Below are 15,109 nucleotides of genomic sequence, written 5' to 3' on the forward strand. Positions count from 1 at the left end.
CCTAATGTTTAGGTGGAATCTTCTTTCTTGTAGTTTGAATCCATTGCCCCATGTCCGCTTCTCTGGAGCAGCAGAAAACAACCTTTCTCCCTCCTCTATATGACATCCTTTGATATATTTGAACATGGCTATCAGATCACCCCTTAATCTTCTCTTCTCCAGGCTAAACATACCCAGCTCCCTAAGCCGTTCCTCATAAGGCATCATTTCCAGGCCTTTGACCATTTTGGTTGCCCTCCTCTGGACACGTTCCAGCTTGTCAGTATCCTTCTTGAACTGTGATGCCCAGAACTGGACACAGTATTCCAGGTGAGGTCTGACCAGAGCAGAATATAGTGGTACTATTACTTCCCTTGATCTAGATGCTATCACTTCCCTTGATCTGGTGGTGCTTGTTCTTCTTTCTGTTCTGTTCCTCTCCCAATATTTCCCAGCTTCTCACCTCTGCAGCCTCTGAGTTGTGACGTTCCACAAACCCCTGTTGTAAATCTATACCTCTTCTTCTAACAGGTTCAGGCCAAGGAGGTGGTATCCATCATTCCTTCCCCTCCTCCACCCAGTCCCTGACACTGGTGCAGATACTTCTTCTTCTTCTTCTTCTTCTTCTTCTTCTTCTTCTTCTTCTTCTTCTTCTTCTTCTTCTTCTTCTTCTTCTTCTTCTAATTTGATTAGAAACTATGCACATGGCTTCAGATTTTACCTCCACTAATGCATCCAAGCACAGAAAGGTGAAGACATGGAAGGCTCCTGCTCCTCTTTCACCCCATCTAACCACCATGGACTTCAACCTAGCAGAGCACCTCAGCACCACCACGGACAAGAACTCCATTGCATCTGACTAATAGGGAAGTTTTTAATGTTTGAAGTTTTATTCTGTTTTTAGACCTCTGTTGGGAGCCACCCAGAGTGGCTGTAGAAACCCAGTCAGATGGGTGGGGTATTATTATTATTATTATTATTATTATTATTATTATTATTATTAATTCTGTTTAAAAGGCATATGACATGACACATAAATATCCCTCCACCAAATAGCATAGGAAACCTGTTTTATACTGAATCAAACTATTGGTCAAGCAAGAAGTAAATCCCATGGCAATTTACTGCCATTTACTAAGCCAGGCATCCCCAAACTCGGCCCTCCAGCTGTTTTGGGACTACAATTCCCATCATCCCTGACCACTGGTCCTGTTAGCTAGGGATGGTGGGAGTTGTAATCCCAAAACAGCTGGAGGGCCGAGTTTGGGGATGCCTGTACTAAGCTATTGTATATAACCACTTTCTTAAAAATGCTTTCAGTACAGACACCCCAAACTTCTTCCTCCCCCTTCCCTTTCTTTCACCTCTTTAATCCCCTCCAAACAATGGTCCCTTCCAATTCTGCAATTCTATGATTCTATTAAAGCTATGGTTTTCCCACTAGTGATGTATGGAAGTGAGAGCTGGACCATAAAGAAGGCTGATCACTGAAGAATTGATGCTTTTGAATTATGGTGCTGGAGGAGACTCTTGAGAGTCCCATGGACTGCAAGAAGATCAAGGCTATCCATTCTGAAGGAAATCAGCCCTGAGTGCTCACTGGAAGGGCAGATCCTGAAGCTGAGGCTCCAATACTTTGGCCACCTCATGAGAAGAGAAGACTCCCTGGAAAAGACCCTGATATTGGGAAAGATGGAGGGCACAAGGAGAAGGGGACGACAGAGGACGAGATGGTTGGACAGCGTTCTTGAAGCTACCAACATGAGTCTGACCAAACTGCAGGAGGCAGTGGAAGACAGGAGTGCCTGGCGTGCTCTGGTCCATGGGGTCACAAAGAGTCGGACATGACTAAATGACTAAACAACAACAACAACAATGATTCTATGAAAAGGGAGATAAATATCAAAAGCTCCATAAAAGGAGGAATCACATGCCTCACGTCCAAAGTATCTCTGAGGGATCAATTAGTGTGGACCCAAACAGGAAGCACAAAGGAAGGATCTCATTGAAGAAGAACTTTATGTTGCAAGAACTTTATGTTAAGAATTGAATATTTTCAGCAACTATTTGTCACAAAGTGACTAAAGGCATAGTGAAAGCTGAAACCCTATGGTCCCTGTCCCAGGGGGTCTCTGAGGATAGATATCCACCCTTGGAGAGGAGGATCCAAAATGAAATATATCATCTGCAAGGCTGTGGAAAGGTCCACAGAAGTTATTTTCTGATGTTAGAACTCCAGAGAAGGTAAAGAGGAAGTATTGATTTCAGTGGGAGGTGAATTGTTTTAAGAAAGGAAACCAAAATAAAAACATAACCACCACACCATCCATTCTATTAGCATGAGCCTGGCAAGGCATAGGAAAAGATGACTCAAATGCCTTTGCTTCTCCCTTGCCTGCCATTTTGGATTGACCTGTAACTGTGGTGTTGCCACAGAGTGGTAAGTAATATTATTGCAATTATCCTGTGAACCACCCTGAGACCTGCGGATATAGGGTGGTATACACATGTAATTAATCTAATCTAATTAATTAATTAATTAGTAATAATAATAGTTCAGGATGTAAACTCATAGGGACTGGTTAGATGTGTAACTTAAAGAAGAAAAGCGAAATGTGGCTGGGAAACAAAACAGTATTCTGACCTAAACTGTATTTTACTTTACTATGAAAAGACAGTATGCTAATTCTGCAAAATTTAGAGTTATTATCCCAAATATCATACTATTTCTCAAATATGCAGGAGGGATCCTACTGTTTGGAAGAAATCAAAATTGAACCGTTTACTTTTCATTTGTAGCATTAACATTTATATTGAAATGAACAAGCAATATACAGTTATTTGGAAAGAATTGGAATTTTTATGTCGTTCAGAATTATTCTGGTTTCTATTTGCTAAAAGATTATTTTTGCTGATTTCATTAAAATGGAAATATTTTGTAGCACTAAGAAGAAGATTAAATTTCAGAGCTGCTCACACACCCATAAAATATTAATAGAAAGGTATTGCTGAATATACAAACATACAATAATATAGATATGTCTATTTTTAACAATAGTTTGTCAAATCTCACTTCTGTCATGGGTTATTGGATGGCTGCTCACATATTGGCTTACTGGTCTGATGATAGCTTATGTGGTGATGAACACTGCAATTCTATCTGCTGTGCCTCTTTGCAATGTTTCTATTGCTTTGTTTTATATTTCTGTTTCATTATTGGAATGTTGCATTTTGTATCTGCTAAAGTTGTTTTGAGTAGTGTGGAAACACTAAAAGGGTGGGATACAAATGTCTTGATGAATGAATGGATTCTCTTCTGACTGAGCTTTCTATCAATAAAGTGGGGGGTCATGCAATTATCACTATTTGTTTATTGTTTGCTAAAAATATTATAAACTACTGAACATCCAAACGCCACCCCCTCTCAAAGCAGTGTATAAGAAAGGAGACTAAGAGGCATACAGTGCCAAAAACCAAAATAAAATAGCATAAAATGCAGATCAAACTTTGCAGTGAGCAGTAAGATACAACAAAATGCAAGAGTAATTCTGGGAATCATTGGGTGAAAAGTATTTTGCATGTGCTGAAAACACAAGATTGTTGAGGCATGGCTTGTTTAGGAGCATGAATTACTGGTTTGACTCATCAGCATCCTAAGTTCCTGTGCTGTCCCACTTTACCATGGATATTTATGACCTGAAATTTCTCTTCCTCTGGCGTACAACCGTGACCGGGAGTAAATTTACACTTTATACAGCACTGAGTCCATGTATGGTCTTCAGCACATTGCTTATTCTGGGTGCTGATGGGTTTGTGGTTCTGTTTTATGACTGCAGATTGAGCAAGAGGATTTTGGTCCCTTGCAACTCATTGAACCTCTCTCTCTTTGTGTTGCACGCTCCTGAGTCCAAATTGTTCAGATCGCTGTCTGCAAAAACTCCTCTTTTCTCCCTTGAAATATTGTTCCATAAAATTGTAGGGCAAGGGACGTTGTGTGACTGACACCTATTAAAGGCAGCTTGCAAGGTGTCACATAAAAAATTCTAAACTTCCTGTTCCATTACTAGGCAACTCATCATTCTTATTTGGCTTATATATTTTCTTGGTTCTCCACTGCTTTTCTCACATCTCTATTGAGGGCAACAGAAGATGCTATTGAACCATGCAGTCAAACCAATTCAGACAAATGGACCAGCTTTAATGATTTAAGAATTGTAAATATTCTTTGGGTGTCCCAACCCAACAGTGATGTTTAATGCATACTGTTTACTAAGTGGATCTTTGTCCTAGTGAAGAAAGATGTGAATCTGTTATTAACTGTTTATCGCAGTACCCTTTTTCTCACGCTTTTTAGGACCACCCCCTGATTTCATTTTTTGAAATGTGGAAAGAAACGGCATGCATGCATGTGTCTTTAAAAAGCCATTTACTATATCAGGCATTGTCCTCAGCTTTTAAACTGAAGTGCTTGTTCCCTGATTTAATTGTTTTATCCCAGATGCCAGAGCCACATTAAGGAGTGTTGAGTGCCTTTTTGCCCTTAGACACAAAGCCATTTCTGCTAGTGATGAACAACAGGAAAAAAATACCACTCAGCAGGGGATGCTGAAATATACCGTATCTCCAATAAGCATTCAGAATTAGTTTGGTATTCCAATGTTTCATACCCATGCTATATAGAGAGAGGAGGATTGGGCATATACCCACTGTTTATAGAGCAGTGTTGGGTAACCTCAGGTCCAGGGGTCAAAGCAGTCCTCTAGGCATCTCTACCAGGCCACAGCCACTCTTCCCAGGCCTCACTCCTCACCAGCCCTACTCCACAGCCTCCTTAAGTGCTTTTGCCTGGATGAATTGTGTCCTTGAAATGTGATATTTGCCTGGATGTGGAGTGTGTGTGTGTGTGTGTGTGTGTGTGTGTGTGACCCTCCTATATCTGCATGGCTACTATGTACCTACCATCTAAAGAGTCATTTCCATTCTTCTCCTCTCTTTTGTCTCCACTACTGGCATGCGACACCTGCAAGCCTTTCTGCGAGGGAGGCCCTCAGTCTAAAAAGGGTTCTCCACCCTAGTATAGAATTTCCTATGGCAAACGTTATTCACATGAACAAATGGTGTTCTGTTTTGGGGCTCACTCCTCTGAGCACTTCAAAGGCAAAACGTGTCTTTTTGACATAGCCTGTTTTCTATTCCCTTTTAAAATCTTGCCCCTTTCCTTCTTTCAATCAAAATGAAAAGTGTCTAAAGTTTGAAGAACGAGTGTGGAAGAAGTTGTGAAAAGTTGACAGACATCTTGTTGAAATGTAGAAAGGAGAGCTTGGAGCTTCTGGAAGGGGCTCAAAGGTAGCCCCTCACAGAAAGCCCTATCAGTAAGAAAGTCTTGAGGTTACCAATGCATGAATCAACATGGCCAGGGTTCATGCTCACTTTATTGTTCTTCATCTAGATAATGGCTCTGATCATGCCCAGTCTCTCTGGATTCAGATGTTATGGAGAAATAGAGCTCCAAATTAATCACGACCACTCCCGATGGCATCATATAGTCGGGAATCTCTGAATTTAATGGGTCCTGTCTGTTTTCCTCTCTTTGGCCTGTGATACCATTTTGTCCAGACAACACCCACCTGCCCTACAGATAACAACATGTTTGATGTCAGGTGCGGTGCAGGCAAGGGCTGGGCTTGGACAAAAGGGTCTTTGCAGACATGGCCAATCAACTCATCCACAGTGCCTACAAAGCCTCCTTCAAAGCACAGGGCAAGATATCAGACCCTCTCAACATGCTATTTCCCACAGTGTTTTGACCCAGCAGCAAGGACCCAAAAACCTAAAAGATGCTACAGTAACAAATCCAACCAGGGAGGACTCACAAAAGCAGGATAAATTTCAAAAGTTATAAAAGAACTCTCCTCACAGTCCTGTCTTCCTTACTGGCAGCTGGCAGCATACCTGAATACAGATATGTGAATACCTTGCTGCTGGAAACTCAGAGCTGAACAAAGAAAATTCACACAGGGGAAAGGTAAGGTGAATTAGAAGACAATTGTTGAATAAGAATAATTTGTGAAAGTGAGCCTTGTAAAGGAAGGAGAACTAACCCCCCCCCCCAATAAACCCCTAGTTGTTACAGAACAGAACTCGCATCTAGAAATGGATGGAGCTGTCAGTTTTGGTTCTCTAAGTTTCTACTTTTTTTCAATCTTAAATTCAGTTCTTCACATTTCCATAGCAATTTGTGATGACCATCCCCCAAAAGAAAGTCCTCATGAAAATTTGTCAATATCTATCCTAATAACCACATTCTTTGTATGCAGTTTTGACTAATGCACACATGTCTTGCAATCAATTCCCCCCTAACATATGCATTTTTGTACATATGGTTCACTTGTTGGAGGACCGCATTGCAAAAATTTGGAAATTTAAAAGGATAGCTGTGTTTTCGTTTCCATATCATTTGGAGAAGTGCGGATTTAGTAGTGTCGCATGAAAATGCAAACAAATTCCAATTTCTCCTTCATCCCTACTCCCATAAGGCCCAGGCAGCATGGTCAGTGATCAGGTGTAAGGGAGTTGTGGTTTGGTAACTTCCAAAGGGCACCAGGTTAGGGAAAAGCAGTGCTATTTTTCTAGAAAAAGAGGTGCCGGAACTAATCATGTTCTTTTATAATGTCAATGGCACCCACCTGAAAGGTGTCGGAACTGAGTTCCAGGAAGTTCTGGCTGAAAAAAAAGCCCCGGGGGAAACTGTGTTAAAGTAATATATGTAATGTCACGTATTAGTTTTATAGTTTCACAAACTAGAAATATCACAAGACAGATGGTTTGGTGTAAAAGCTTAAAATTCCAGAAGAAAGCCAATATTGTGAGAATGCCCAACAATGGATGATTCCTAATTGAATTTGCTGAAAGCATGGAATGTTAATCAGAATTCTTGGATTAGAAGTAACACAATATTCAACTCAAATTCCAGGTTTTTGCAATTTTGGCAGCAACTCATGGCATATTGGTTTCATTTCCTATTGGAAATGCTCCTCTGTACCCCATTGGGTTTTAAAGGATATTATTCAGGCGATCCAGTCAAGTAGCCCCAATTCAGAATTTTATACCACAAGCACTTCAGTAATATAATGAAAGAAGCAACTCTTTGGTTGCCATCTTATACACAGTTACAATGCCACATCTTACTTCTAAGTGCACACTTGCCCAGGCAGGCACATTATGTGACTATACAATGGTGATGGGATAAAATCAGGCCAATTCTTTATTGACAGCAGCAGGCAGGCAAGGGTTGGCATGTCATTGGGTCCCAGGATCAGTTCATCATTCACAAGCCCCATGTTGATGGAATGGATCTGCTGGGTTTGGATCACTCCAAACCTGTACGATGGGAGTCAGCCAGTGTTGAACCTTGCCATGGTGCAAGCCAAGCAAGCAAGGTCTCACTTGGGGAGCTGGTAGCAGATTCCAACCAGGCAGATGCAGAACCCATGCTTGGGTTTGCTGTGGTCAATCCTTCCCTCAGGCCCCTTATGCCCCCCCCCACATACTATGTTGATCTGGACCAATGCCATTTCCACCCTGATGCAAACAATGTTCTTCTGCCTAACAAAGGAAAGCCATCATTTCACTGAGGGAAAGGTGGAAAAACCCCAACCAAGTGCCAATAAGGCAGAAAAAAATTCCTTTCTGACCCTGTCAACCAATGACCCAAAAATGCTCTAACTCAAGGGTGGGCGGGCAGAAAGCTCTCAAAGCAAAATGGCTCTGAGCTCCAGTGGAAGTAGCCTTATATGGGCTTCCCCTGCCCTCTTCAGTAAGGGCTCATGGACAGCTTTTTTCCATGAACCCATCACCCAGAGAAGATACTGGGCAAAACCTTGCCCAGTACTTTGCTGTAATCTATGGGCTACAGTGCCGCTGGGCACGTGTCCTGTGTCCTGTGCTTATTGGGCACGGAACAGGACACATAGGATTGTGCTGGTAATTTTTGATTACAAGTAAGGGTCCCATTAAATACTGTACTGTTAAGCCAGACACAATGAAAGAGTCTATCTCACTGTGAGCAGATCAGGTAAAATAATATTTTGAGAGAGCACACGCCTCCAGAAACTGTACTTCACCCACGCTTACATGAAGCAATGCAGTCACCTGTAAGGAACCATAATTGATCTGGTTTTTAAAAGAAAGCAAATGTCTAACTGTTGATCTTCTTTCTGATTTCTCGAGCCTTAGTACTGCACTGGATCATTATTGGTTACTTCAGTTTGTCCATAACTAAAACGCCTACAAATCAATGAAGCTTCCCTTTGCTCTAGTTGAACTAGCATGTCAGTTTTCATTCACTGTGTCATCTGGAAAAGTCATATTATAGACGGGCTTTCCTTATCTCCTATCAATCTGCAGAACAGGAGGATATAAGCACAGTCAGCCTGAACATAACACTATCAATCTGAAGAGCAAAAAGCAGGTTACAAATAAGATGTCTTTGAAGAATGGTAGAAACTGAAGAGGGCTGTCAGAAGGACTGCATGATTTTTACTGAATGAGGATTGTTTCCTGGTTGAGCTCTCATCTTGCTTTCTCTCCTTGCAGAGTGATAAGCCACTTGGAGAGGCATATATGTGCCAAGAGGGCCCTGCACAAATAAAGGCACTATTTAAGTAATAGTATTCCTGGTAAACCTGACTTAATTTTCAAGTTAAGTCCAAGGCAGTGCTCCAGTATGATACAGACCCCAACCAAGCCTTCATGTCCTAGTCTTGATGATTGCCTAAACTTGCCTTTAAGGGGAGAATGCAATGAATATCCTGCAAGCAGCAGAGATTTAGGATCAGATTTTCCCTTCTCTTATGGTCTACCTTCCCAGGTTGACGAGTCCTATCTGCCCCTAATGCCATAGCCTACCAAATTTCAGAAAGTCTTGCTTTTGGAAGCCAACTAGCCAAGCTTATATTCCTTCCTATCTTAATCAGGATTTTGTTTGTTTTTAAATGTATTTTATAGTATGTACCGTACTTGGCACAATGACTCTCCTAAGATCTAGCCATTCCACCATCCTTCCCAAATACAGAAGAAATAACAAGAAGCAGCAGCAAACATACATTCACAACTCCCAAAGCTAGGCTTTAAAATATGAATCTGAAAAATTTTAGGCCAGGTTTGGGGAACTTTTGCACACTCACCTTGAAATCGCTGAACGGCAGCTCCCACAATGCGTGACCATTGACTGTGCTTGCTGGGGTTGATGGAAGTTTTAGTTCAGCAACATCTAGAGGGCCAAAGGTTTCCCACATCTGTTTCAAGCATTCAAAAATACACATATGAGAAGTTCTCACACCCCCATCCAAAGGCCAGCATTTAGATTTTGTTCTGTTTGTTTGTTTTTCAAATGAAGGCCATCTTTATTTTTGGAAAAGAACAATGACAAAGGATTAATCCCACCCTGCATTCAAAAGGAGATTAAATACAGGCTTAAAACATTAGTCAAGTGTGCCCTTTACTGCTCAGAGAAAAATAAAGAATTTGAAAGTAATGCATAATTTTTCAGATTTCCAACATGTATGAGGTTGACATGAATTAATCCTATGGACACAACTGCTCCCTTTGTTAGACTGCTGAATGATAGAAAGCAGAGTTTAGAAAGGTTTTACTGCACACTTTGAAGCATGCACCTAACAGGCACATATAGATTTTCAGCCTGATAATCTTAGGCTGATTTAAAAATACAATGTGCATAAATATAGCTCTCACACTGATTGGTCATACAGATGCCCCTGTGTTATGCAGCATTATATTTGCATGTCTATTGCAAATGTAGATTTTACTTGTCTCATTCTTGAGATTCGTTTGAAAATGCAAAGCTTTTGAATTTCCAAGCCATCTAAGAAAATGCTGTTCTCGCTGCAGAATGCATCTTTTCAGCAGCTGTGTACCTGAGTAGTTTTATATTTGGAAAGGCATCTGAGAAGTGAGAAAGGGATGCTATTTATAATGCTAATTATAAGGTTCACAAACTGAGGGGCTTCTGATCTATAATCATTTGACACAGCTTTAATCTACAGTAACAAAGCAGAGCTGTCAGCTGATTGACTTCGCTTCCAGATGGTTGAACCAGGTTTATTTCACTGTTGTGTGTGTCAGCATTAACAAATATACATCAAACATAGCTGGAAGAGGCAGAAAGTTTTGCCGTTGTGAACTAAATTATAAATACTAGGTCAGCAACCCCAAGATACGCCTTACATCTGTCTCATTTGGTAGCAGCCAAATCCAATTCAATTTTATATTTGGGACTGAATTAACTCTCCTTGATTCACTGTGTTTACTGACTAGGAAACCTGAGACTGTTCTACAGCACCCTTGTTATTTGGAGTACCCACATCCATTTGTTAACAAACAAATAATAAAACAACAACAGCCATAGATTTAAAAAATAGTTCCCCATTGATGACTCTGAGTTTAAATTATTTTCTAGTGATGCCCAATCTGACTGGAATTTATCAAATAGCCATAGCTGTCAACTTCTCCCTTTTCTTGCAAGGAATCCTATTTGGAATAAGGGAATTTCCCTTAAAAAAGGGAAAAGTTGACAGCTATGCAAATAGCCCATATCCCATTCTGTCTTACATTTTTATCTCTTGCATGGAGAGAGAGAGAGAGAGAGAGAGAGAGAGAGAGAGAGAGAGAGAGAGAGAGAGAGATGTGAGAATGACAAACTGAAGTGGTGCATGACAGCCTTGGCCCATATTGCACATATTAAGGCTAAGTGTGAAGTGGGAAAATGGGTGATGAAAATGCCAGTGTGTAAATAAGAAAACGATGCCCCACAGAATCATCTGCCCACCGATATATCCAGCAAGGAGTACAGCACAGCCCATGTGATATGCAGCTGCGTGGTCATTGATGACATGCATGACTGTAGAGCAGTAATTGGTTAAATAGGCAAAACAAAACTAATTAAAGGTAGCTACAATGAAGAAGAATCAGAGAGATTAATCTCTTTAAAGCTGTTGTCGGCTTAAAATAAGTGTTGAACTTACACTTCAGCAAAATTGGTGTGTTTTAGTAAAGAGGCACAAAGAAAGTGGGTTGTGTGAGAGAGAAAACATTTATTGTAATCCCAAACCTACATGCATAGGAATGAGCCCACAAACTCAATGGGACTTAATTCTGAATAGATGTGTCCATTGCTTTTTTCTGGGGGTATGCAGGGGCATGCATACCCCTAAACATTTTGTGAATCTAAGTTTGGCATCATTGAGGAAAATGAGAGTACCCCTAAACATTTTTTTAAAGAAAAAAAGCACTGGATATGTCTAAGGTTGCAGTGTTTATCATTTTTATCTCAAAACCAAATATGACCACAAGAAACTGAGTTAAGGAAATCCCTCTCTCTCCCCCATCTCTGTGTTGTTGTGTTGTGTTGTGTTGTGTTGTGTTGTAACACAGTGTTCTTTATGACCATTAAATAAAGATGACTATAATTTCTTTAGAGGTAATTCTGTCATGGTGTGTTACAGTTTTAGCCAAGCACATTTCTTCAGCAATGACCTAGCATATTGCGGAAAATATAGCAGTTCTGCAAGAGTAAACCATTTAAAGACTAGCAATTCTGAAATGGAAAACAACTGATTTCATAGACAATGAAGTCATGCTAACCTACTGGCTTTGACTCCCTATAAATACCCTTAAAGAAGAAGAACAAAGCAATACACTTCAAGCCTCCATTATAGACAGAGGTTCTGAATAATCTAACAATATTAAAGTTACCCAGTCTAGTATCTGAGACATCCGACATACAAGATTTGACATTTGATGCTTGGCAGCCTTTGTTATCCAATATTTGATAGCTGAACATTGACAACTGACATTTGTCAGCTGAACTTATTTGACAATACCTGACCTTTGATGTCCAGATTTATTTCATATTTTTGACTTTCAGTATTTTAATTGTTTCTATGATCAAGAGTATTTGTCAAGTTCTATACAAAATGTGTTAAATAAAAAACTCAGGACTATACAAAAGTTCTATACAAAATGTGTTAAATAAAAAACTATTGTGCTTGAATGAACTAAGGGCCATAGTTTGTCACGCTAACCTGAGCTCCTTCATCCCACCTGCTGTCTTTATGTCATCTTACCCTACACCAGGCCCCAATAAATAAAAAATAATCTTTAAAAAAATGATCTAGGACCGCTTACACCACATTCAGTTAAAATAAGATTCTAAAAACACACCCCACCTTACAATAAAAAATAAAATAGCAGACAATCCAAACTATATCCCACATTTCTTCTGAAGAACTCCAGCTGGCTTTCCCCATTCTGTGGAACAGCATTCTTGCTGAAATATGACAACTACCCATGAATTCTACATTCCAGGAAAAGTCTCAGGCTGAGATATTCATTAAAAAAAATTTCAGCTTGTACTGTTTTGGAAACCATTTTAGCTGTTTTAATGGTATGCCTGTATATCTTGAGGCATATATTTCTTTGTCCCAACCAGTTTTTACTGATGGTTTTATAATTTTGTTTGCTGTATGCCACCTTGCTGCACTTTTTGAAAGTACAATCTAAAAATATTTACAGAAACAATATCTTTAAAACTCATTGGCACCTGCCTGTCTTGAGAGACAATGGAGGGTGCTTCTGGGGGGTGAAGTTGAACAGCTGTGTTAGCAGCACCAAAGTGACCTCTTCAGGTGCAAGTCTAGGCGGTGTGTATGGAGGTCCAGGGCTGCCCAAATGACAAGACCCCCATCTCAGCCTCACTGATGTGGTCCAAAGGAAAACAGAGCAATACATTTGGCACCAGCTTGGCTACAGGAGTTTCCAGAAGGAGGTGTACAAGGCAACCTCCAACCGTCTTAGGAACTGCACTCCAGATTTGTGTAGGCTTTATAGCCCACAAGGCAGTGGAGCTTTATGACCAGAGTTTTCCTTCTGCTAGATATGCTACTATAACGATCTCTGGCAGCCTAATAAACAGCCTAATAAGGAGCAAGTACTCTCCGTCAGTTTTATGTAAGTTTATTTACAAGAAAAACACATCCAGAGCCTGGTGTTCTGCCTGCTCTCATTAACCTTAGTTGCTCAGTCTGACTCATCATCCTTCCTCCAACAGGAAGGACACCAAAATCCCACCTTTCTTCTCCTTCTCTTCCGTTGCTCTCTGAGCTTCTCTAACCTCCTCATCCAGGGACTGCACAGCTGACCTGTCTCTTCCCCAGAAGACACAGCCTCTGCTGGTTGCCTGGCAACACTTTGGCCAAATTCTTCCAGCTCTTCCTCTCCTTGGGAGCTAACAGTGTCTTGCCTGGGAAGGAGGGGGGCTGGGCTGTCTTCTCTAAACTCAGACAGACAGCTCCCAGCTACAGAGTCGGCTCCTTGCTCGCTTAGCTCAATTTCCGAGGCCAACTCTTCCGCTGTGCTCTGGGGGCCCATGTTCCTGACAGCTACCTTCCAAGGTTGATGAGCCCCATCTTCCTGTCACTTCTTTCTGCAAGCATGTACAGAAACCACATTCTTGACCACTGGACCCACAATGTGACTTGTCTGCTCAATCTGCCAGAGCCTGTCTTTGCATGCAGGGGAAGTCCCTAATTCACGGAGGGTTTCTTATCCATTGGGTACCCTCACTTTGTTTAGCTGGCCAGTTTAAGCCATTTCTGAGGTGTGGGTGCTGTCGCATGCTGACAGCTTCTATGAGCCACAAGTGAGAGCTGAGTGCATAGTGGGGACCAAGGGTGGATAAACTACCCCAAAAGGAGCACAAACCAGAGATACTACCCCTCCTCTAATACCACTTATGTAAAAGGTGATTCATAAATATAACTACAGTAACTACAATAATAATAGGTTGCTCCTATTTTTATCTTCACAATGACCCTAGCCCAAGGTCACCTAATAAGCTTCATAGCTGAATTGGGATTTCAGTTGTGTTTTCCCAAGTCCTCGCCCATCATTTTAGCCAGCCCACTGCACTAGCTCTCCCCCAAGGCTCCTTTCCCTCCTTTGACATTTTCTCTGATTCTGCCTCCAATTATACTTGCATATTTCTTCCTGAAATTTGCTTTTAGTTTTCCCTTTTCTCTCAGGACACCATGAGTAACACTCCTAAGCTGTGTTTACAAAAAGCTTTTACAAGCAAGAGGGATGATTAATGCCCTTAAATTTGCATTGAAATCAGGGCCTTCTCTCTTTTCCTGTTGTCGCCCTCCACCCCCAGATTTGTCTGGATCTCAGATGTGAACAGCTGCAACGGAACATTGATTCCTTATTATATTACATCAACGTTAAAACAATAGACTGTAAAAAAGTGAAATGAAAGTATATAATTCTGCTGTTTACAGTACACTCACCCCTAGTGGCTTACAGGCCTAAGATAATTCCTTTTAGGAATCAAAATCATGTGCTGATGGACTGGGTTGGGCATTGGGGCAATCCTTTGTCTTGGAGGGAGGGGAGGTTGTAGTCTCCGCCTGCCCCTCCTAACACTGGGGTATCCTGTTAAAGGGATCTGGGGGGAGTGGTCATGTCCGCGAGGCCAGGACTGAGGACACTCCCCCAGATGGCAGTCCCTGTGAGGGGTCACCCTATTTGCTGTAAGTCTTAGGAACGCCCCCGTCTGGTTTGTGGGCCAGAAGTATTTTGATTGCTCCATGCCCAAGCCAAAACTCTTTCATCTGTATTCAATAAAGTTGTGGCCTGTTTCGATCTAAACCAGTCTATGTGGTCCTTTATTTGTCTGCAGGTTGGGGTCTGGGGAGCACGGTGCCTGGACCCGCAAATAGGATTTAAGCATTGGTAAAACAAGCAATAATCAGACTAGATTAAGACTGGTGCTGCGCTATGTTTCAGGGTTGGCATGCCAAGACTTTTATGGTTACAGAGATGCATCACTCTGGTTAAAGCTATTTTTGTTTGCTGGTTTAATGAGGTAGCTTGTTTCCATTTTGCTGAGAGTTATTAAACTGCACATGCTCAGCATATTCTTTGTATTCAACAAAAGTTTATGTATTCATTCATGTGTCAGTCTTGAAGATACCTCCAGGCATATTTTCCGATACTTTATTTCATGCATTCCTTTTTGGCAAAAGGTTGGGGAGGGCTATTTTGAGGAATTTAC

Source organism: Lacerta agilis, chromosome 10, assembly GCF_009819535.1.
Source record: "Lacerta agilis isolate rLacAgi1 chromosome 10, rLacAgi1.pri, whole genome shotgun sequence".
Classification (NCBI taxonomy): domain Eukaryota; kingdom Metazoa; phylum Chordata; class Lepidosauria; order Squamata; family Lacertidae; genus Lacerta; species Lacerta agilis.